Consider the following 20,395-nt stretch of genomic DNA (forward strand, 5'->3'; position numbering starts at 1 on the left):
GTGAACATTCAGAATAATGTGGGCAAGATGGAGGTCGGCATAAAACAATGAATTATCATAACAGCCATTTCCTATGCAGGTCAAAAATAAATATTGAAACAAAGGCTGTGTATTCACAAAAAATAATAAAGCTTCAGGGAGATATTAAAGTTTGTATTTTAAATGATCCCAGAAGGTCGTAAGTGAAAGGTTTGGTAGCACTACTGGGGGGGTGAATAAACTTTAGGAGGTAAGGCCTCCTGGAGAAAGTAGGTCACTGGGAGTGCCATTGGCAAGGGTATTGGAACCCCAGCCCTTCCTCTAGCTCTGTTTCCTAATTGCCACACATCCCTGCTGCTATAATGGATTGTCTCATCACAGGCCCCAAGGTCCCTAGGTAAACCATGGAGTAAAACCTCTGAAACCTTGATACAAAATAAATATTTCTTCTTTGGAATTTGTTGATCTTAGATATTTTATCACAGGAATGGAAAGATTACTAACACAGTAAGCAGCCGAAAATCCATGTAATTTGAGTTCTCTCAAAAATTAGGATGGAGGGCTGGAGAGATGGCCTAGCAGTTAAGGCACTTACCTGCAAAGTCACAGGACCCAGGTTTGACTCCCCAGTAGCCACATAAAGCCAGATGCACAAAGTGGCACAAGCATCGGGAGCTGGTTTGCAGCGGCTAGAGGCCCTGGCATGTCCATTCTCTGTCTGTCTCTCCTCTCTGTCTGTCTGTCTGTCTGTCTTTCTCTCTCTCTTCCTCTCTAAAAAATAAATAAATAAAAATAAAAATATTTTAAAAATAAGGATAGAGTGGAGAAAAGACACCTGAAGAAATATTGGCTAAAATTTTTCTAATTTGATGACAACTGTAATCTTAACAGATTTTAAAGCACAAGAAATGTGACTAAAAGAAGAAAATTCTGGCGGGTGTGATAGAGCACACTTGTAATACCACTACAAAGACTAAGGTGGAAGGGTTGGAAGTTCAAGGCCAGCCTGGACTTTGACCTTGAAAACCAAAGATTTGGAATATAGCTCAGTGGTATAATACTGGCCTGGCATTTGAAAGGCCCTTGGTTCAATCCCTAACAACACATGCATACATGTACACATGCTCACGTGTACATACACACACACACACACACACACACACACACACATGCTTTTAACATTTTAATATTTTATTTATTGAGAGAGAAAGAGCGAGAATTGGCACACCAGGGCCTCTTGCCACTGCAAACGAATTCCAGATGTGTGTGTCACTTTGTGCATCTGGATTTACATGGTCACTGAGGAACAGAACCAGGGTTATCAGATTCAATAACAATATACCAAAATTAACTGTACTCCTATATGCCAGTTATAAAATTACATATAAAAAATTTAATTTTTAAAATAACAGTATCATTTACTATGCAATTTTGAAAGGAACACTGAAGGATAAGTTTGACAAAAATATGACAAGATTGGTGACTAAAATATCACACTGCTGGAGAAGAGTAAAGAAAATGAAGAGTGAGCCATACAGCCCCGTTCGTGCATGGGAAGCCACTTATTACTATGATAGCACTTCCCATAATCAGCGTTCAGATTTAACTTCCAACCATAACCCTACTAGGCTTCTTGTAGAAAGAGACAGGCTGATTAGGAGCCAAAATGGCAAAAGCAATTTGATTTGAAGACGTATTGCATAGCTGCAGTCATCAAGACAGCCCAGCACAAGCTCGCTGCGACGTGAGTCCAGAAACAGATGTGTGCTGGAAAGTACATATGACTGATTTCTGACAAATATGTGATGGTCATGCAATGGAGACAAGGACAGATTCTCCAGTAATGGTGCTGGGACAAATATAAATTTGTGAAAAGTTGGAACTATATCTTACTTCATATGAGGAAACCAACTCAAAATACATTGTGGCCATTACTTTCTCATTGCTGGGACAAAATACCTGACCCAAAGCAGCTGACAGAAGGAAAAAATTTACTTGGACTTACATTTTCAAGGGGAAACTTCATGATGGCAGGAAAAGCAAGGCATGAGCAGAGGCGAGACATCATCTACCTTGTCACAGCAGATGGGAAACAGCAGCAGGAGAGTGAGCTGATCTCTGGAGAGGAGGAGCTAGCTAAAATAGTCCTAAACCTGCCCCCAGCAAGATACCTCCTCCAGCAAGGCTCCCCCTACCAAGTTGATATCAGCTGGAACCAAGCATTCAGAACACATGGGTTCATGTGGGGACACCTGATTCAAACCACCAGATATGCCACAGAACCAAAAGCAAAATGTGAAACTATAAAACTCCTAGGAAAAAATGAAAGGGAAATCTTTGTGACTTTAGGCTAACAAAAGATTTCAATTACCCAAAAAGATCTCTCTTCTTCCTCCTCTTCTTCCTATTCCTCCGTTTTTTTGTTTTTTGTTTGTTTGTTTGTTTGTTTTTGAGATAGGGTCTCACTCTAGTCAAGGCTGACCTGTAATTCACTATGTAGTCTCAGAGTAGCCTTGAACTCATGGTGAAATTTCCACCTCTGCCTCCCAACTGCTGGGATTTAAGGCATGCACCACTATGCCTAGCTCAAAGGATCCATTCTTTACAAAGCTAATAAGCTGAGTCTTATCAAAATTTAAAACTTCAGTTCTTTGAGAGATACTATTAGAAGTATTTGCACAACATATAGCTAATAAAAGGCTTGCATGCAGAATTTTTAAAGATCCTCAAAAATGAAAGAGCAAATAAGACAACTCATAAATGGGCAGACACCTTACCAAAGAAAACACATAAATAATACATAGCACACAAAGTGGTAAGTACAAATCAAAATGTGATAAAATGGCTAGCATACTGTGTATTGGTAAGGATACAGAGAAACTAGAACTCTCACGCACTGATGATGGGAAGAAAAAATAAAACTGTTTTTCTTGGTAACGTGAGGCAGTTTCTTAAATTGGCTTAGCTATCTAATACACTGCTACAGTATCTTCACAAGTACCATACGCACTCCTGGCTACTGATCCCCCCAAAAGATTATCTATATACTCCACCCATACAAAGACTTGTACACAAATGCAAGAAGCAGCTTTCCCTGTAGTAGTCCAAAGCTGAGATGACAAAACTGTCCATCAACAGGTGAATGGATACAAATTGTGCTATCACCCTCCAATGGAATGTTACTCAGCAGCAGGATGGAATGAGCTATGATATACTCAACATGCATGAACCTCACAATAATCACCTGGAGTGAAAGAAGCCAGACAGGGCAGACACTGTGGGCTTAACTCAAGGTTCTAGAATACACAAACTACAGTGGAAACATGTACTTCCCTGCCAGGAAAAAGGGACACAGTGGTCTGGGTCGTAGGGATTTCCATGGGTCATAAGGAAACATTCTGGGGTGAAGATGGGTTCATTATCCTGATTGTTCTTATAGCCTCACAGACATATGTATATATGCAAATTATGTTTTAAATATGGACAGTTTATCATAGGTCAACTATATCTCTAAAAAGCTGTTAAAAATAGTAAGATGAAGGCTGGAGAGAACACATGTTCAAATCTCCAGGTCCCGTAAAGCCAGAATATATGTTCAAATCTCCAGGTCCCATGTAGCCAGACGTACAGTGACGCAAGTGTGCAATGCTGCACATGCGCACAAGGAGGTGCACGTGTCTGGAGTTCATTCATGGTAGCTGAAAGGCCCTGGTGTACCCAATCTCCACACACATACCCCACCTCTTTCGCTCTCTGTCACTCTTTCAAAAATAAAAAATAACACGAGACTGTCTATTTGAGGTTGCCCTTTTGCCAACCTAAAATTCAGCCTCAATCAGAAAATTTAAACAGCATTTAGGAACAGACTGGCATTGTTAAGCTTAATGCTCTGTGAAATAGTCTAAACTAATTGTTTCAAAGACCTGTAGCAGCAGTTTTCTGAGATTATATCAGACAACACTTTTTTTTTCCCCTTATGTAAATGCAAATGGATGTTGCCACTGGATACCAAACAATGCTTTCACCACAGTGATTTTGACAGCAGGATGTGTCATTTCATGAAAGGGGACTGAGAACAATGCTCTGAGTTCCCTGTCTGGTCCGTGCCTGTGCCCGCACTGAGCAGCCTCCACAGAAGCTGTTCAACACAGACTGCAGAGCTGAGGCATTGGTGGGTTCTGGGTATATGTACACTCAGGACTGAGAAGGACGGAGACAGAACAAACGAGAAGGACACAGCAAGGGAGCCTGAGTCAAGAATCAGTCAGTGGATGTGTTCCCCTCCTAGAACTCTTTCACTTCCACCAGCCATCCATTCCCTACAGAAGAAATGCTGGGGTAATTGCTTACCCTAACTAGCTCCTTTCTTCTGCATCTTCTAAGCTGCACCCTGAGGAGCTCAGATAGACCACAGGTCAATTTCTCAGCGTGTGTTTAGGGAGCAAGTACACACAAACAGAGAGATAAGCATGAGCACTTGTGCATCTGAACCAAATCCCTCTCACAACAGTGCAAGTTTCTGTTTACTTGCTTCTTAAAATAAATCATCAGAAACCTCCATTTCCATGAGGGTCACTCTTCCTCACATTAATTCCACTTCACAATAGGTCTCTGTACTAAATCCATGTTTCCTAATTACAGTCCATAACACGGACAACTTGGAATTTACAAAGCAACTAGGGTGGCCCATCATTACTACTTACCTACTATTCTTAAAGAAACTCTTTTATATGTTTATTTAAGAAATATTCCTCCCTGGGCTGGGGAGATGGCTTAATGGTTAAGGCACTTACCTGCAAAACCAAAGGACCCAGGTTCAATTCCCCAGGATCCAAGTAAGCCAGATGCACAAGATGGCACATGTATCTGGAGTTCATTTGCAGTGGCTGGAGGCCCTGGAGAGCACATTCTCTCTCTGTCTCTACCCATCTATCTGTCCCCACCACTCTCAAATAAATAAATAAAATTAAATGTTTTAAAGATAAAAGATAAAAAAATTTTAAAGAGAAAAGATTTTAAAAATATTCCTCCCCTTCTTTGAATAGGAAAGTAGAATCTCTAGATAAAGGTGGAAGATAATTATAAAAGACAGAGTGGGAAAGGGAGGAAGGAGGAAGGAAGCAAGCAAAGGGAAGGAGAGAAAAGGGGAGAAGGGATGAGGGAAGGAGAGAGGGAGGCAGGCAGAAAACACATGCTGAAACTGTTAGTAAATAACAAAGAATTTTAGCACAAGCCCTGGATCTACACTCAGCTCTCCCTTTGGGGTGTCTAAGGTGTACCTAGTACTGGCTGATAGTCCCTTCTAACAAACTAGTATTTTCTGCTCAGTGTTAAAAAGGAAGAACCTGTTATATGTGGCATTTATATGCACTGGAAAGCAATTTGTCATGGGAGTTGCTATCCCCCAAGATTTCATTGGCAGCCTATCTCCTAAGCCCTGAGGTAAAGACAGTCTCAAGTCCCATAAAAGTCTGACCTACTCCCATGACTTTGAAGGAAGCATCACAAGGCTGAAATGCTACCGTAGCATCTGGATTAAATAAAAAAAAAAAAAAAGTCAGTTTGGGCAGCTGATCCTTGCCATGTATACAGCTTAGAGAGAGGACAGTGCCTATGTGACTATGTGAAAGGCTTCCTTTCCTCTGGGCCAATATAACCTTCTGCCAGGCAGCATATGAGTAGGATTTTGGATGCGCTTAACTCCTTGGCCTGGTGCCCTTGTGCCTTGAAACAACGGGCTCGACTCTGCAAGATGGCTTGCCAAGCCTGATCTAAACCTCAGCACCTCTACTAGCTAATGCTAACTTCCTCATTGAGCAGCTGACTTGTGAGGCTGCCCGTGGCGCCCTCTCCCCACCCCTCCCGCATGCCTTCACGTTTCCAGCGTCCGAGCTGTGCTGTCACTCAACAGACAGTACCTCCATGGGGCGCAGGAGGGAAAGTTTGCACACTAGAGACAACTGACCACTAGCGGTCCCCTTCAGGGTTCCAGTGGTCCCCTGGTGTGGGGTCATGGTGAATGAGTAGCTGAGAAGCTGGCAGGCTTCTGGAGGCCTCTCTTGCCAATGGCATGCTAATGAGTGTCAAGTCCAGGTGAGAGCAGCAGGACCTATTGTTCAGAGGCCTGAGTGTGGATAGCTGGAGACCTAGCTCTGCCCTACAAGCGCCCAGCATGCGCAAGGTTAGGCCAAACAACAGGAGCATGGGTTTCAAGCGCAATGGAGAGCCATGCCCCGGGCAGTGAGGATAGCAGTAGCAGGAGGAGGCAGATTTTTGTTTGTTTTACTTCTATGCTGGATGCTCGGCAACTCACAGCCCAGCCCATATGGGACGGGATTGTTCGGTGTGGTGTTGTTTTGTGTTGAGATAAGGCCAACAAGCTTCCAAGTGAATAATGCTGGACAAGAAGGAGTGCTCACATCTTAAGAGCTACTTACCTTCGTAGTTCGGGAGAAAAGAAGGTTTTAAAAGACTCAGAGTTTAAGACTTGTTGTCAAGAGCATCCATGCCCCATAAAAGGAGCCATTCCATCCAGGACTACCTATGCCTCACACAGCTATCCGAGAACATCCCCCCAGGATGGGCTGGTTGTTAGGACTCCATGACTCTCAGAGGATGGCACCTGCCAGTCTTAGAGTTCACTACTCAGTTCTGAGCAATAAGGAACATGGTTGCACTCCTGCTGGGCCTGGTATAGCTCTTCTGAGAGAAGGCTCCTGGGCAATGCAGAGATGTCACATGGCACCAGGGACAGGCAGCAGACTCTCAGCTTGCAGCCCGTTGTATGTGGATGGTGCTACTGGCCTCAGGAACCATTAACTTAATCAATTGTTTTGGCAGCTGGTCAGAAATGCAGGAGGGATTCAAAGCTACTGATCATTGCTGCGACAGTTCAATATGTGAAAAAGGATTTTGGAGCCTTTTAAAATGGTAGGACATGCCATGTATTGAAGACCTGCCATCTCACATTAATCTTAAAGTGTCCACTATAACAAAACAGTATGATAAAAATAAAAACCATATGTGTGTGTGTGTGTGTGTGTGTGTGTAAACATAAATATATATCATGTGTCAATGCACTCACACACAGTAAATAAGCTTCATTTTCAACAGCAATAGGAGACTTCAAACCCACTTTTATTTTATTTTTTTGCGGCAAGACTGGCCTTATTTTTTTATGCAAGAGTCAGAGAGAAAGAATTGGTGCGTCAAGACCTCCAGCCACTACAGTCAAACTGCAGATGTGTGTGCCACCTTGTGAGCATGTGCCACCTTGTGTACTTGCGTCACTTTGTGCATCTGGCTTATGTGGGACCTGGAGAGTCAAACATGGGTCCTTAGGCTTTGCAGGCAAGCACTTTAACTGCCAAGCCATCTCTCCAGCCCTCAAACCCACTTTAAAAAAGTCCTTGGTCATATCCTATACAATTCATACAGGAAAGAAAGATTTCAAAAACATGAATCAAAATCAGTCTAGGAATGCAAAAGTTACCACTTCATCAAACTCAGGTATCAAGCACCCACAGCAGAAGTCAGGACATGTAATATTGGCAATCACTCACAGAGACGCGCTGAAGCCATTTAGGAAGAGCATGAGGCCGGGACTCAGATGTGCCTGTATTCCTCACCTCAAAATCAGAGGACAAAGTTTATTTTTTAGGTCTTTGAAAGATCCTCAAAGGAACAAAAAACATAATGGTCAACTCTTCATTAAACACAGGTGTCTATGCTTTGAGAACCATGTGGATACATGCTGGAGTGAGCAAATACCCCAAGAAAACTGCCGGTGTTTAGCTTCCAGCATTTACATAAAGCATGCTTGTATTGCTCACTAATGAATCAATGGCCACTGACTTTCCCCCAAATTGGTAATGCTGTCTAATTGATTGAAGAGGCTTTAAAAAAGTTAATTATTTATTTACTTATTTGCAAGCAGAGAGAGGCAGAGAGAGGAAATGGGTACGCCAGGGCCTCTAGCCACTCCCTGCAAACTAACTCCAGATGCATGCTCCACTTTGTGCATCTGGCTTTACATGGGAACTGGAGAATCAAACCCAGGTCATTAAGTTTGCAGGCAGGTGCCTTAACCACTGTGCCATCTCTCCAGCCCTTAAGAGGCTGTTTGTATTGCTTACTTTACAACTTCATTTACATCTGATGATACTGAATCCAGGAACTCCACCAAATTCTTCCTTTACAGTTACTTCCTGTTACATCTACTCTACCTTCTAGAAGGTACTATGTTCCTAGAGTAGATGAACTTGTCACAGCCATAGGAAGGGTAGGCTTAATTACTGTCCAACTGAGATCACTGGGTCTGGTAGTCTATCACTAATTCAGGTGACTCTCTCTGGGTTAGCAAATGCAAACAGGACACTCAGTGTCCAATTTCAGAAAAACAACAAATAATTTTTTTTATACTAAGTGTCCTGTCTTTTATGTGGCAACCCTCCTGCCCTTTACAATGCATTCAATGCCTGAAGGGATACTACTTTTTAAGCATCCTGCTGAGAAACTTGCACCTGGAGCAGACAGAGTTGAAGAAGGACATCTACTTCTGCAGCTGGTCCTTAAAGGCCTCCTTTGTCAAGGACTTTCAAACTAGCCTTGCCTTGAACGACAGCAGAAAACAATGGGCCATGTTACCTGCAAGTTTCTTGGGCTCAATTTTACTCGGCAGCTGCAGCCTGTGTTGCTTTTATTTGTTTCTTTGTTTTGTCTTATGGGTGTTGTTCCCCCCATCCCCGCCCCCAAGGCAGGGTCTCACTGTAGCCCAGGCTGACCTAGAATTCGCTATGTAGTCTCTGGGTGGCCTCGAACTCACAGAAATCTCCCTACCTCTGCCTCCTGAGTGCAAGGATTAAAGGCATGCACCACCATGCCCTGCTTGTGTTGCTATTTTTAAACAAATGTTTATTGTCCCAAAGCTGAAACGGGCAAGCATTTGGTGGCTTCTCATTGAAGGTGGAGACTTAACTCCACATTTTAATGTTTGTCTCAAAAATCCTCCCATGAAACAACTGGAGTTTTAAGGTTCTAGTCACACTTTTTAAAAATGAAGTATTTCCCTTTTTGCTAGGAGAAAGCAGCTGGTCGTCATTTTCATCATCTGCAGCTCTAAACCATCCAGCTCATTCCCTTCTCCTGTTGATGGGACTCTGCCTGCCTCAAGCAATGAACCCTCAGTCAGCAACTTGTTCTCTTTCCCCACCTGCAGAAAGTTCAGGGAGGAAAACACATACATAACAAGAAAGAAGAAAAAAAGAAAAATCAACCACCCAGGGAACATGGAGAGGTTTAATTATTGCCTGGAAAGCAAAACCCTTCCACGGCATTAAGACTGATTTTCATAATTACTTACTGATTAAAACTGGGACTTGCAACAGGGTAACTTCATTTCCATATTAATATTAAGTGATGATTAATGCAGCTCAGGACCCAAGTTCAGAATCTGAGAGCAATGGACTAGATAGAAACTAAAGAAATTTAACCCAACGGGGCAAATCTGCTACTTGTCAAATGACTTTTTCATTCATGAACCAGCCTGCAGTAGGCTTACATTTGCTCTATTTCAATCACAGAGGAAGTACAGGCAGTTACCACAGGGAGTCCTCAGACCTGTTCTCGCCCGGTGGCTCTCCCACCTCTTCTACCGCTTGCTTCTGCACATTCCATTTGCTGTTCTTTGCCACTCCTCTGGCTGCCCCTCCACCTGTGTATCTCGGCCTGCTCCTTTCTCTCTCTGTGTGTGTGTTTCTTTTTCCTCCCAGCAGCCTCCACAGATCACCCTCCTGACACCACTCTCACCCTACCCTCCTTCATTTACCTGAGATCTCCGCATTAGTTCTTTGCTTTCTCCTACTCCCCCATGCAATTGCTTCAGTACCAAGTAGAAAGCAATAAACAAACTAGCTACAGATAGGACGTTTTTATTAATCATCCCGTGTGCATACAAAAGCATGAAGCACTTGCTTACCAAACTCCCACTTGAAATAAAAAAATAGTAAGACACAGTTAAAAATGCATCATAATGTTCAGTGAGAATCCAAATGGCCTCAGTTGCATTCATGCAGCGTAGTGGCCAACTGGACTACATCCTTTCAACTTTTGCCTTTTTTTGTTATTTTAATGTGGAACATCAATTTTTTTTCAAGGTAGGGTCTCACGGTAGCCCAGGCTGACCTGGAATTCACTATGTTGTCTCAGTATGGCCTCGAACTTACAATGATCCTTCTACCTCTGCCTCCCAAGTGCTGGGATTAAAGGCGTGCGCCACCACATCTGACTTATGTCAAATGTTTTTGAACACTTGGTCCCCAGCTAGTAATGCTGTTTGGGAAGGTTGTAGAACTTTCAGAAGATATAGCCTTACTTGAGGAAGTGGGTCACTGGGGGTGAGCTTTGAGGTTTTATAACTCTGCCCCACTTCCTGTTTGTTCTCTGCTTCTTGACTATGGATGAAATGTGACCAACTGGCTTCTTGCTCATTCTATCCTACCTTTCCACCATAATGGACCGAACCCTGAAACTGTAAACCAAAATAAACGCTTTCTTCCTAAAGCTTCTTCTTGTCAAGTATTTGGTCACAGCAGCAAGTAAAGTAACTGATGCAGCCTTTATTTCATTAAATTAGCTATAATTTCCATGCTATGATCTTCTAATGTTTTTAACATTAAAAACCACATAAGGTAAAATAGGATAGCATAGTGATATCATTTTCATAACTACTTTGGGATTGTCACTTTTATACATGCCTCATCCTCCTTAAAAATCTTAGACAAGTGGCAAAACACTGGCAAGTAAGCACAGTATGGTGGTGGTTTGGAGCGTCTTCATTGCACTAAGCAACAAGTCAAGTCTATCTATTGACAAGGATCAGAAATTAAGCTGCAGGGATGGGGGGCTGGAGAAATGGCTTAGCAGTTAAGGCACTTGTCTGCAAAGCCAAAGGACCATGGTTCAATTCCCCAGGGTCCACATAAGCCAGATGCACAGGGTGGCACGTGTATCTTGAATTAGCTTGCAGTGGTTGGAGCCCCTGGCACATCTATTCTCCCTCCCTCTATCTGCCTCTCTCTCAAATAAATAAATAAAAATATTTTTTAAAAAAGAAATTAAGCTAGGGAATGCAAATGAGGCATATGGTCATATATTTTATAAATGCTTGGCTACAAGGATTTTAGAGTAGACTGTATTTTACATATTCTTCACAAAGAAGATTGTGTCTGACAGCTGATGAAGGTTCTCAGGACCACCAGTCTTACAGGAAATGCCTCATTACTCTGCAGCTCTAATAGACAACATAACCAGAATGTAATCGCCAGGTGGGGTGAAAACAGGGTAGCACCCCTCAGTAACCACAGTGGGGGGCAGAGGTCAGGTCAGACAATCCTTTGGATATTTAGTTATCACATCTAATTAGAATCATTATGAGGAAAAGACTTTCCCAAAATATCAAGTCTCTGGTTTTTTCAAAGGTATAAGGCTTTATTCAAATTTTCCCTAGAAAAACTAGTTCTGTTGTAAAACTTACCACCCATTTATTTAGTAAAGTTGCATGGTAGTACTCAAGGGTGCTTGACTACTTTAAAAGAAGAAAAACAGTGCTTTACCTTATGTACTGCTTATTTTATCTATTTATTCTCACACAGGGAACATAAATAATTAAATTAGTACCAAAAATTAAGTAAATAATTATTTTCTTATTTCTTGGCCAAAATCTTCTCATTCATTATACATGTCCACATGTCCATGTTATATCAATTCCATAATATCAAATTAATACTCATCAGGATCAAAAATAAGTAAAGAAAATTCTTTCATCATTATGATTAGAAAAAATTTTGAGGTGATAGAGTATGAATGTGATTGACAAGCATCACACATGAAGAAACAAATCTACCACTAAGGCAGCCAAAGAGCCGGAAATGTAAGAAAATTATTTACCACGACCTCGCATGTCATAACAGAACAGGAAGAATGATGATATCAAAATAAAAGAGAGACCAATTGAGGGAGAAGTGGTATGATGGAGAGGGGAACTGCAAAGGGGAAAGTGGAGGGGGAGGGAATTACCATGGTTTATTGTCTATAATTATAGAAGTTGTCAATAAAAAAAATTTAAAAGAAAAAAATTAAAAAGAGAAAATCATTTAAAGTGATCATCATGAATCGAAAACTAATCAAATTATTAACAGATGAGAGAAGAAGAATTAAAACAAGGCATAGTTTATAATACATGCAAGAAATGTAAAAGAAAATCATAAAGACAGAAAGATTATAATCCTTATCATAGCCGTCAGTAATAAAGAAAATGTGGTAGTAGACTGCGCATGCGGAACAGAGAATGGAGGGGTCTCTTCCTGCCCAGACAACACACTGTGAAACCCATGCAGCCCAACATGCCAAATCCAAGAGACCAGACCTGAATTTGCTCTCTAAAGTGATGGCGACTGCGCACCAGAGAAAGAGGGCAGATCCTGAGAGCGCACATGGCTGGTCCTAGAACAATGACAGCAGACTCTACTGCCTTTTTCAATGATGTCCCCAGTCTTATGAACAGAAATGCTAATAAATTATCTGACAGTTTATAATAAGGCTCCCTCACACTGAGCTCAAGTCTTCTCTAGGCTTCAGCACCAGCTGACCTTAGCTCCCTATGCTGCCCAATCCAAGCGGTATGTGTGTAACTGGGCTTTGGTGGTTCAGAAGTTCTTGAACCCTAAACCCTTAGTTTGTGCAAAAGAATGATTTATAAACCATTTCAACTTTATTTAGAAATACGCAAGGGTGAGGGAGGGTTTGGGAACCAAGGAAAGGAAAATGGATGCACCCCGTGAACTCCAAGAGCCCATGTGGGAAGAGAGCATGAGCCTGAACCATGAAGAGGAACTTAGAGAGGGAAGAGAAGAAAGCACAATGTTCCTGACATGTGGAGGGTGGGAGCAGGTAGAGAGCCCACGTGAGAGTGGGGGGGCCTCCCCTTATCTCATCCCAGCCAGGCTGAGATGAAGGGAGGCACCTGGTAAGCATCTACTCAAAACCCTATTGTGGTGGACCTTTCCTTCCGCCTCAGGTGAGCCACAGTGGGGGCTAACTGGCTGGACTAGGGGCTGGCTCAAGAGAGGCCAGCCGTAAAGCCAAGTTTGGGGACTGAGCTTAATCAACCACAATGTTAGGATCAGATTAAATTCTAGGAAAAGAGAACTCCCTCCTGGGGGGGGGGGCTCAGAGTGTTTACAGAATAACAGTCTAGAGATTAAGTAAAGAAGAGATCCTTCTCTGATCTCTAGTATAGTGGAGATTGCAAGAGTAGACTGAAGGACATTTCTGCTTTTGACTGTGGGGTTCCAGTCACCCTACACTACCTAACACAGCTGTTTGGCTTTCTCTCATCTGGACCAATCTAGCCCACACCAAGTATCTGCTTGAATCTTTGAGACCAGTTTCTACAACAGGCCACATATCCTCCAGTTCTTTGATCTCTGCCCAAACTATAAATTCCCATCTATGTATGTCAAGCTCTCGTCCTCACCTTTGCTTTCCTGGGAGTGAGAGGCCGATCTATTCTACCCCTTGGCTCCAGACCTTTTCACTGTGCCTTTGGCAATCTTCTCTAGATAAAGCAGTGCTTAAGCATCCTTAGGTCTTCTCAAAATACTGTTTCCAACTTCTGATTTCAACTGAAGTCTGGCTCTCTCTTGAAGATGCTTCATCTCCCTCTGCTGATGCCAAATACTCCTTCCTCTGATCCTGAGACACATGGAAGCTTAGCTTGTCTGTATGTGACAGAGCCTCAAGATAGCAACGGCTTTTTTCTCCCTTGCCTAAAAAAATATCTATAGGCTGGCTTCCCAAAGTCCTAATGAAACCAATGTTACAGACTTCCTTAACTGCCTTACCATTTTCAGTAGTATTTTCTGTTTCATGGTACACAATGATTATTATTTGACAATACAGTACAAATGTATTGAAGTCAGCAACAAGAGTAAAGTAGGGCTTATTTATTTTTATTTTTATTTTTACTTTTTCTTTTTAAGAAGAAAGGCATACACCAAGACCACTCACACCCTACTGGTCAGAACGCAGTCACAGTGCCACACCTAGGTACAGGTAGTTTGAACAATGTCTGACTCTGGGTGGTCATATGCTCAGCTGAAATTCATGGTATGGTGTCAAGGAAAAACCTGAATGGGAAATGAACTCACATCTGCCTCTGACCTGCATCTCTGACCCCAGGGCTGCTTCCCGAAGTACATGTGGATCTTGGTTTATAAAGATGACCTAGTCACTTTCACTTGGTCACTAATGCCTAGCTCATGGTCTCTGTGACATCTCAAATCCTGCTGTCATCTAAGACAGCTCTCGCGGTCTTGCAGCGAGCCTACTCAGCACCATGACGTCACAACTGTGTGACTTCCACAATGCCAAGACTTTCTTCACTAACCCAGATCTGCCACTCCCCTTCCACAGACGGGACCCTGTGACCACCTTTGACATACCATCTTCCTAACTTCCTGACCTACCCACTTTCTTAGGGTCCTATCCTGCCACATACATCAAGCCCTTTAGTTGTCCCAAAGTTTTACTTCTTCCAGCCCATCGGGACTTTGCCCATTCTTGTTTTTGTTTTTGTTTTTTCGAGGTAGGGTCTCACTCTAGCTCAGGCTGACCTGGAATTCACTCTGTAGTCTCAGGGTGGCCTCGAACTCTCGACGATCCTCCTACCTCTGCCTCCCAAGGGCTGGGATTAAAGGCATGCGCCACCACGCCCAGCCTTTGCCCATTCTTGTTCTGTCTCATGCTCTTTCCCACCTTCACCCAGTCTGGGTATGGCTGCTTACATAAACTACCAACAGCCTAAATTCCCATTGTTGCCTGCAAACCTCTATCCTGAAGCAACTGGCTTAAATTTGTCACATAGTCTTAAAATTGTCTTTTCATGCCATTATTTTCCTCTCTTGGGACAATTCTTGGAGATTATTGAAAAATTCAAGGACATTCTTAGAGAAAATGGCATGAAAGGACAATTCACAGCCCACAACTTGCAAGTATTTAATTTGCAAAAGTGTTACAGTATGTAAACAATGTTCATTAGTTTATTGGTGGGATGATGGACACCTGGATGAATGAATTGACAAGAAGAGTAGAAATTCAACTTAAAAGCCGGGCATGGTAGTGCACGCCTTTAATTCCAGTACTTAGGAGGCAGAGGTAGGAAGATCTCTGTGAGTTTGAAGCCACCCTGAGACTACATAGGGAATTACAGGTCAGCCTGGGCTAGAGGGAGACCCTACCTCAAACAAACAAACAAACAAAAGAAAGACACACACAAAAAAAAAACAAATTCCACTTTAGTATACTCAGGTATACTTCTACACAAGGGGGCACAGGTGTCTGGAGTTCATTTGCAGCAGCTGAAGGCCCTGGCACACCCATTTGCTCCCTCTCTGCCCCCACTCAAATAAATAATAAAATAAAAATAATTAAAAATAAAGAATGCCAGTTGTGGCCAGGCATGGTGGTGCACATCTTTAATCCCAGAACTCAGGAGGCAGAGGTGGGAGGATTGCCATGAGTTCAAGGCCACCCTGAGACTTCATAGTGAATTCTAAGTCAGCCTGGGCTACAGTGAGACCCTACATCAAAAAAAAAAAAAAAAAATGCCAATTATGAATAACATAACCCTCAAGAAAACCAGTGAATAGCTCACTTCATTATCTTATCATTGGAATTGTCCTGCTCAGAAATGAGAATGAGAACATAGTTAGCATGACTTTGGGGGGGGGGTTAATAGGGAAGAAAATGGGTATTGATGGGAAGTGGGATAAACGACAGTAATTGGCAGGGTTTATTTCAGATTTACAGATTTGAGGTGAAGCTTCATCATGGGGGAGGCGGCTGGCTCACTTCATCATACATCCATAGCAGAAGACAACAGCACTCACCAGCACGATGGACTCTGAACACACAGGGCTGGGTCAAGGTCCAGCCCTCGTGACACTTTCTCCAGCAGGGCTCCAATTCTCACATGTTTTAAGCTGAGAACTAAGTAGGAAACTTAATCACAAACATCAGAGACTATGGGGACATTTTTATACACAAACCACCACAGAGAAGAATGAAGAAAGATGTAAACACAAAGGGCCAATATTTCCATGAAAGCTATGAAAAAAAATGGATGTTTTGAGTGCAATGATCATGCCTCAAACCCTCACCTATCCAGCCTCTGCAAAATTAGGTTAGGTAAGTTAGCCTCCCATTGCTGGGACCAAAAAAAAGAAAAATGTGCCAAAAGAGCAGAAGGGGCCCAGGAGATGGCTAAGCGATTAAATGTATTTACTTGCAAGCTTGCTAGTCCAAGTGCAACTTTCCTAGCATCTGTGTAAAGCCAGACATGAAGTGGTACATGTGTCTGTAATCCCAACATGCCTAGAGCAGTAGGATGGGGAATCATGAGCATCTGGAAGCTCCTGGGCCAGCTAGACTGATGAACATGAGGCAGCAGAAGCAACAGTGGAGGTGCTGTCTCAAGCAAGACGGAAGGCAAAACTCCTCTGCTTGCCATGGTACACACACACACACACACACACACACATCTCCCCCACACAAACACAGTGAAGGGGGAGTAAGAGATGATTTGGGCTCACAGTTTCACAGTTTCAGAGGTTCTGAATCCTGCAGGCATTCTGGATCAGCACAGGCATGTGTGGTGGAGGACACCTACTCATCTCATAGAGTTTGTGAAGCAAGAAAGAAAGGGTCTACGGTCCCAGTACACTTCTTTTTTTTTTTTTTTTTTTTTTGGTTTTTCCAGGTAGGGTCTCACTCTAGCCCAGGCTGACCTGGAATTCACTATGGAGTCTCAGGGTGGCCTCAAACTCATGGCAATCCTCCTACCTCTGCCTCCCGAGTGCTGGGATTAAAGACATGCGCCACCATGCCCGGCTTCAGTACACCTCTTAAAGGTGTGCCTCCAGTTACCTAACCTCTTCCCACTAGGCCTCACCTCCAAAGGTTGTACCATCTCCCAAGAATGACACAGACTGCTGACCAATAATTTAACATTTAGACACCTTTTGGGGAACCTTTAAGATCTAAACTATATCACAAGTATTTTCAATTTTTAAAAAAATATTATTTACAGGCTGGAGAGATGGCTTAGCAGTTAAGGCACTTGCCCACAAAGCCTAAGGACTCATGTTCGACTCTCCAGATCTCATGTAAGCCAGACGTGCAAAGGTAAGGCAAGTGCAAGGTTGCACATGCCCACTGTGTGGCACAAGCATCTGGAATTCGATTTCAGTGGCTAAGGCCTTGGCATGACAATTCCCTCTCTTGCTCTCTAAAATAAAAAAAAATAAGGTTTAAAAGTAGTTATGTATTTTGCAAGCAGAGAGACAAAGAGTGAAAGAGTAAACAGAGAAAAAAGGGGCACACCAGGGCCTCTAGCCATTGCAAATGAACTCCAGATGCATGTACCACTTTGTGCATCTGGTTTTATGTGGGTACTAGGGAATTGAACCAAGGTCAGGTGAGTGTGTTAATCATGAGGCTATCTCTCCAGCTCTGATTTTTAATGTATTTTATTTGTAATACTTCATTTTGGACCCATTAATACTTATAAGTAAGTAATTTTTATTTATTTATTTGGGAGCGACAGAGAGAGAAAGAGGCAGAGAGAGATAGAGAGAGAATAGGCACGCCAGAGCCTCCAGCCACTGCAAATAAACTCCAGACGCAAGTGCCCCCTTGTTCATCTGGCTAATGTGGGTCCTGGAGAATTGAACCTCGAACCAGGGTCCTTAGGCTTCACAGGCAAGTGCTTAACCACTAAGCCATCTCTCCAGCCCATAAGTAATTCTTAAAACCATCAGTTACAGGACAAGGAAGACTGCATAGCAGCAATGGAAATACAATCACAAACAAGAAACCAGGAAGTTGTTACATGGTGAAAGAAGCTGTTATTAACTCACTTCCTCTTCACAGAGAACATCTTCTATACATGGTCTACCTCACCACTGAATCATAAAATTTCCAAATTATAAACAGATAGAATGTAAATATCATTAAGAAAACATATTAACATCAGATTTAATTATTTTAACTCTTTTCCAAGATCATTTGTTCATATCAAGCATCAATGACAGTGTGTGTGTGTGTGTGTGTGTGTGTGTATGTGTGTGTGTGTGTGTGTTATAAGAACTCAGCTATGAGTTGGAAGAAAGGGTAGGCAATGCTTGGCACACATGTTAGCAATTTTCCTCCCAGAACCAGTGCAGATGCAGCTAATTTCAGTTTTTCCCACTACACCAAGCCATAGACTAACTATCCTCAATGCAGTGTGCAAACCAGCCACTATCTGTCTGAAATAGCCAATCCAGAATGAGACTCATAATAGACTTCTATACAACAGAAGGTGAACTAATTGCCTGGAATATTCTCTATCCATGTTTGTTACACTACATGCCAAATGGCTCTCTACTTAAAAACAACACTCATCAAATCTGGAACATGCACACGGATGCAATTCCAATCCACAGTGCACTGTGTCTTCTGGTCCTCACCGTGTCAGTGAGTCACCACCCCTGCTAAAGAGAAGAAGCTGAGCCAGCAGGAATCTAATACACTCAAAAGATGCCCAGGAAACATATGGAAGCTCTGTCCACCTCATTCCAAAACCTGTGCTCTTAGACACTGTACTAAACGAACTCCCCCTTGTTCTCAAAGGCTCAAACTGCTTATATTAAAATGTTTTTTTTTTTTAAATTTTATTTATTTATTTGGAGCTACAGACACAGAGAGAAAGACAGATAGAGGGAGAGAGAGAGAATGGGCGCGCCAGGGCTTCCAGCCTCTGCAAACGAACTCCAGACGCGTGCGCCCCCTTGTGCACCTGGCTAACGTGGGACCTGGGGAACCGAGCCTCGAACCGGGGTCCTTAGGCTTCATAGGCAAGTGCTTAACTGCTAAGCCATCTCTCCAGCCCAAAATGTTTTTTTTTTAATGTGAGAATTTCACAAACTTCCTTTGTCCTGGTGTCTCTTGACTCTAACATGGTTAATCACTACTGTGAAAAAAGGCAAGTTGTCAATGCCTTAAAACTTTGCTTAATCACTGGTCTCAACCAAACAATATCTAGCCTCTAACATTCAATTTAAATTTTATAAACATATTATTGCACACAACCAGAAGAATTCTCTTGCCTAGATGGTAAGCTATCGGGAGGGATTCATGAGCTGGAGCTCACACTGTTAAAAGTGGAATGGGTACCCCAGCAAGAAGCAGGAGGCAAGACAAGGTGGCTGGGATTTGTCTGTAGAGATTAGAACTTTCCATTAAATTTGAAAATAACTAACCATCCCAAATTAGCAAACAAAAATTAATAACAACAACACTGCTCACAACATTAAATTTTGGTGAAAGTAAAAACTGAAACAAGGGCCTGGGGAGATGAATCAGTTTTTAAAGGTACTTGCTTGCGAAACCTAACAGCCTAGATTTGATTCCCCAGCACTCACATAAAGCCAGATGCACAAAATGGCACACACATCTGGAGTTCTTTCAAGTGGCAAAAGGCCCCGACATATCCATCCTCTCCTTCTCTCTTTCTCTCTCTCCAAAATAATAAATATTTTTTAAAAATCAAAAAACACAAGTTACATTAATATATTTGTTTATATGCTACCTATGTTAGCATTACCAAATTCTACAATATCACAACCTATCTTACACTGAATACACACCACAAGTAATTATTAAAATATCCCCAAATTGGACTGGAGAGATGGCCTAGTGGTAAAGACGCTTGCCTGCAAAGCCTAAGGACCCAGGTTCAATTCCCCAGTTCCTACATAGGCCAGATACACAAGGTGGCATATGTATTTGGAGTTAGTTTGCAGTGGCTGGTGGCCCTGGCATGCCCATTCTCTCTATATACCTGCCTTTTCCTCTATCTCTCTCCGTCCCACTCTAAAATAAATAAATTGTATTTTTAATGCCCCCAAATAATCTTACCTAAACTAAATAACCTTGGACTTTGAGCCTTTGGAATAAATTTCCACTGTTCAAGCCATCTGGCCTGTGCTATTTTACTGAAGCTATCCTAACCTAGTAACATTTCTCTCCCATGGAAAGAGAAGCCATCATGTCCCACCTACACCTTCCTGAGGACAGAGTCTAACTTCTCTGCCCATGCCCTGGCTCTGTCAAGGACCTGCCCTGCTGAGAGATAATAACTTGAGTAAGAGATAGGAAAGAGACAGAGAAGCACAAGTCCATTGCTTGGTAGCCCAACCAACTCCTGTGGTTCTTTTTCCCCTCCTGAATCTCTAAGGACTGACTGCCTAGGGACAGCCCTTTAAGAGGTGGCTGTGTTCTGTTTCCTACATGTCACCTCCCTCTGCTGTGTGCTGTA

At 42.5% G+C, this 20,395-nt stretch overlaps 1 protein-coding gene across 2 annotated transcripts in view; it reads right to left on the reverse strand.

The window, feature by feature from the left end:
• Positions 1-20,395, reverse strand: part of Lypd6b (LY6/PLAUR domain containing 6B) — a 203,642-nt gene that overhangs the window by 131,401 nt on the left and 51,846 nt on the right. The gene's annotated exons all lie outside the window — the stretch shown is intronic.

The sequence above is a fragment of the Jaculus jaculus genome, chromosome 4, assembly GCF_020740685.1.
Source record: "Jaculus jaculus isolate mJacJac1 chromosome 4, mJacJac1.mat.Y.cur, whole genome shotgun sequence".
In the NCBI taxonomy this organism is placed as follows: domain Eukaryota; kingdom Metazoa; phylum Chordata; class Mammalia; order Rodentia; family Dipodidae; genus Jaculus; species Jaculus jaculus.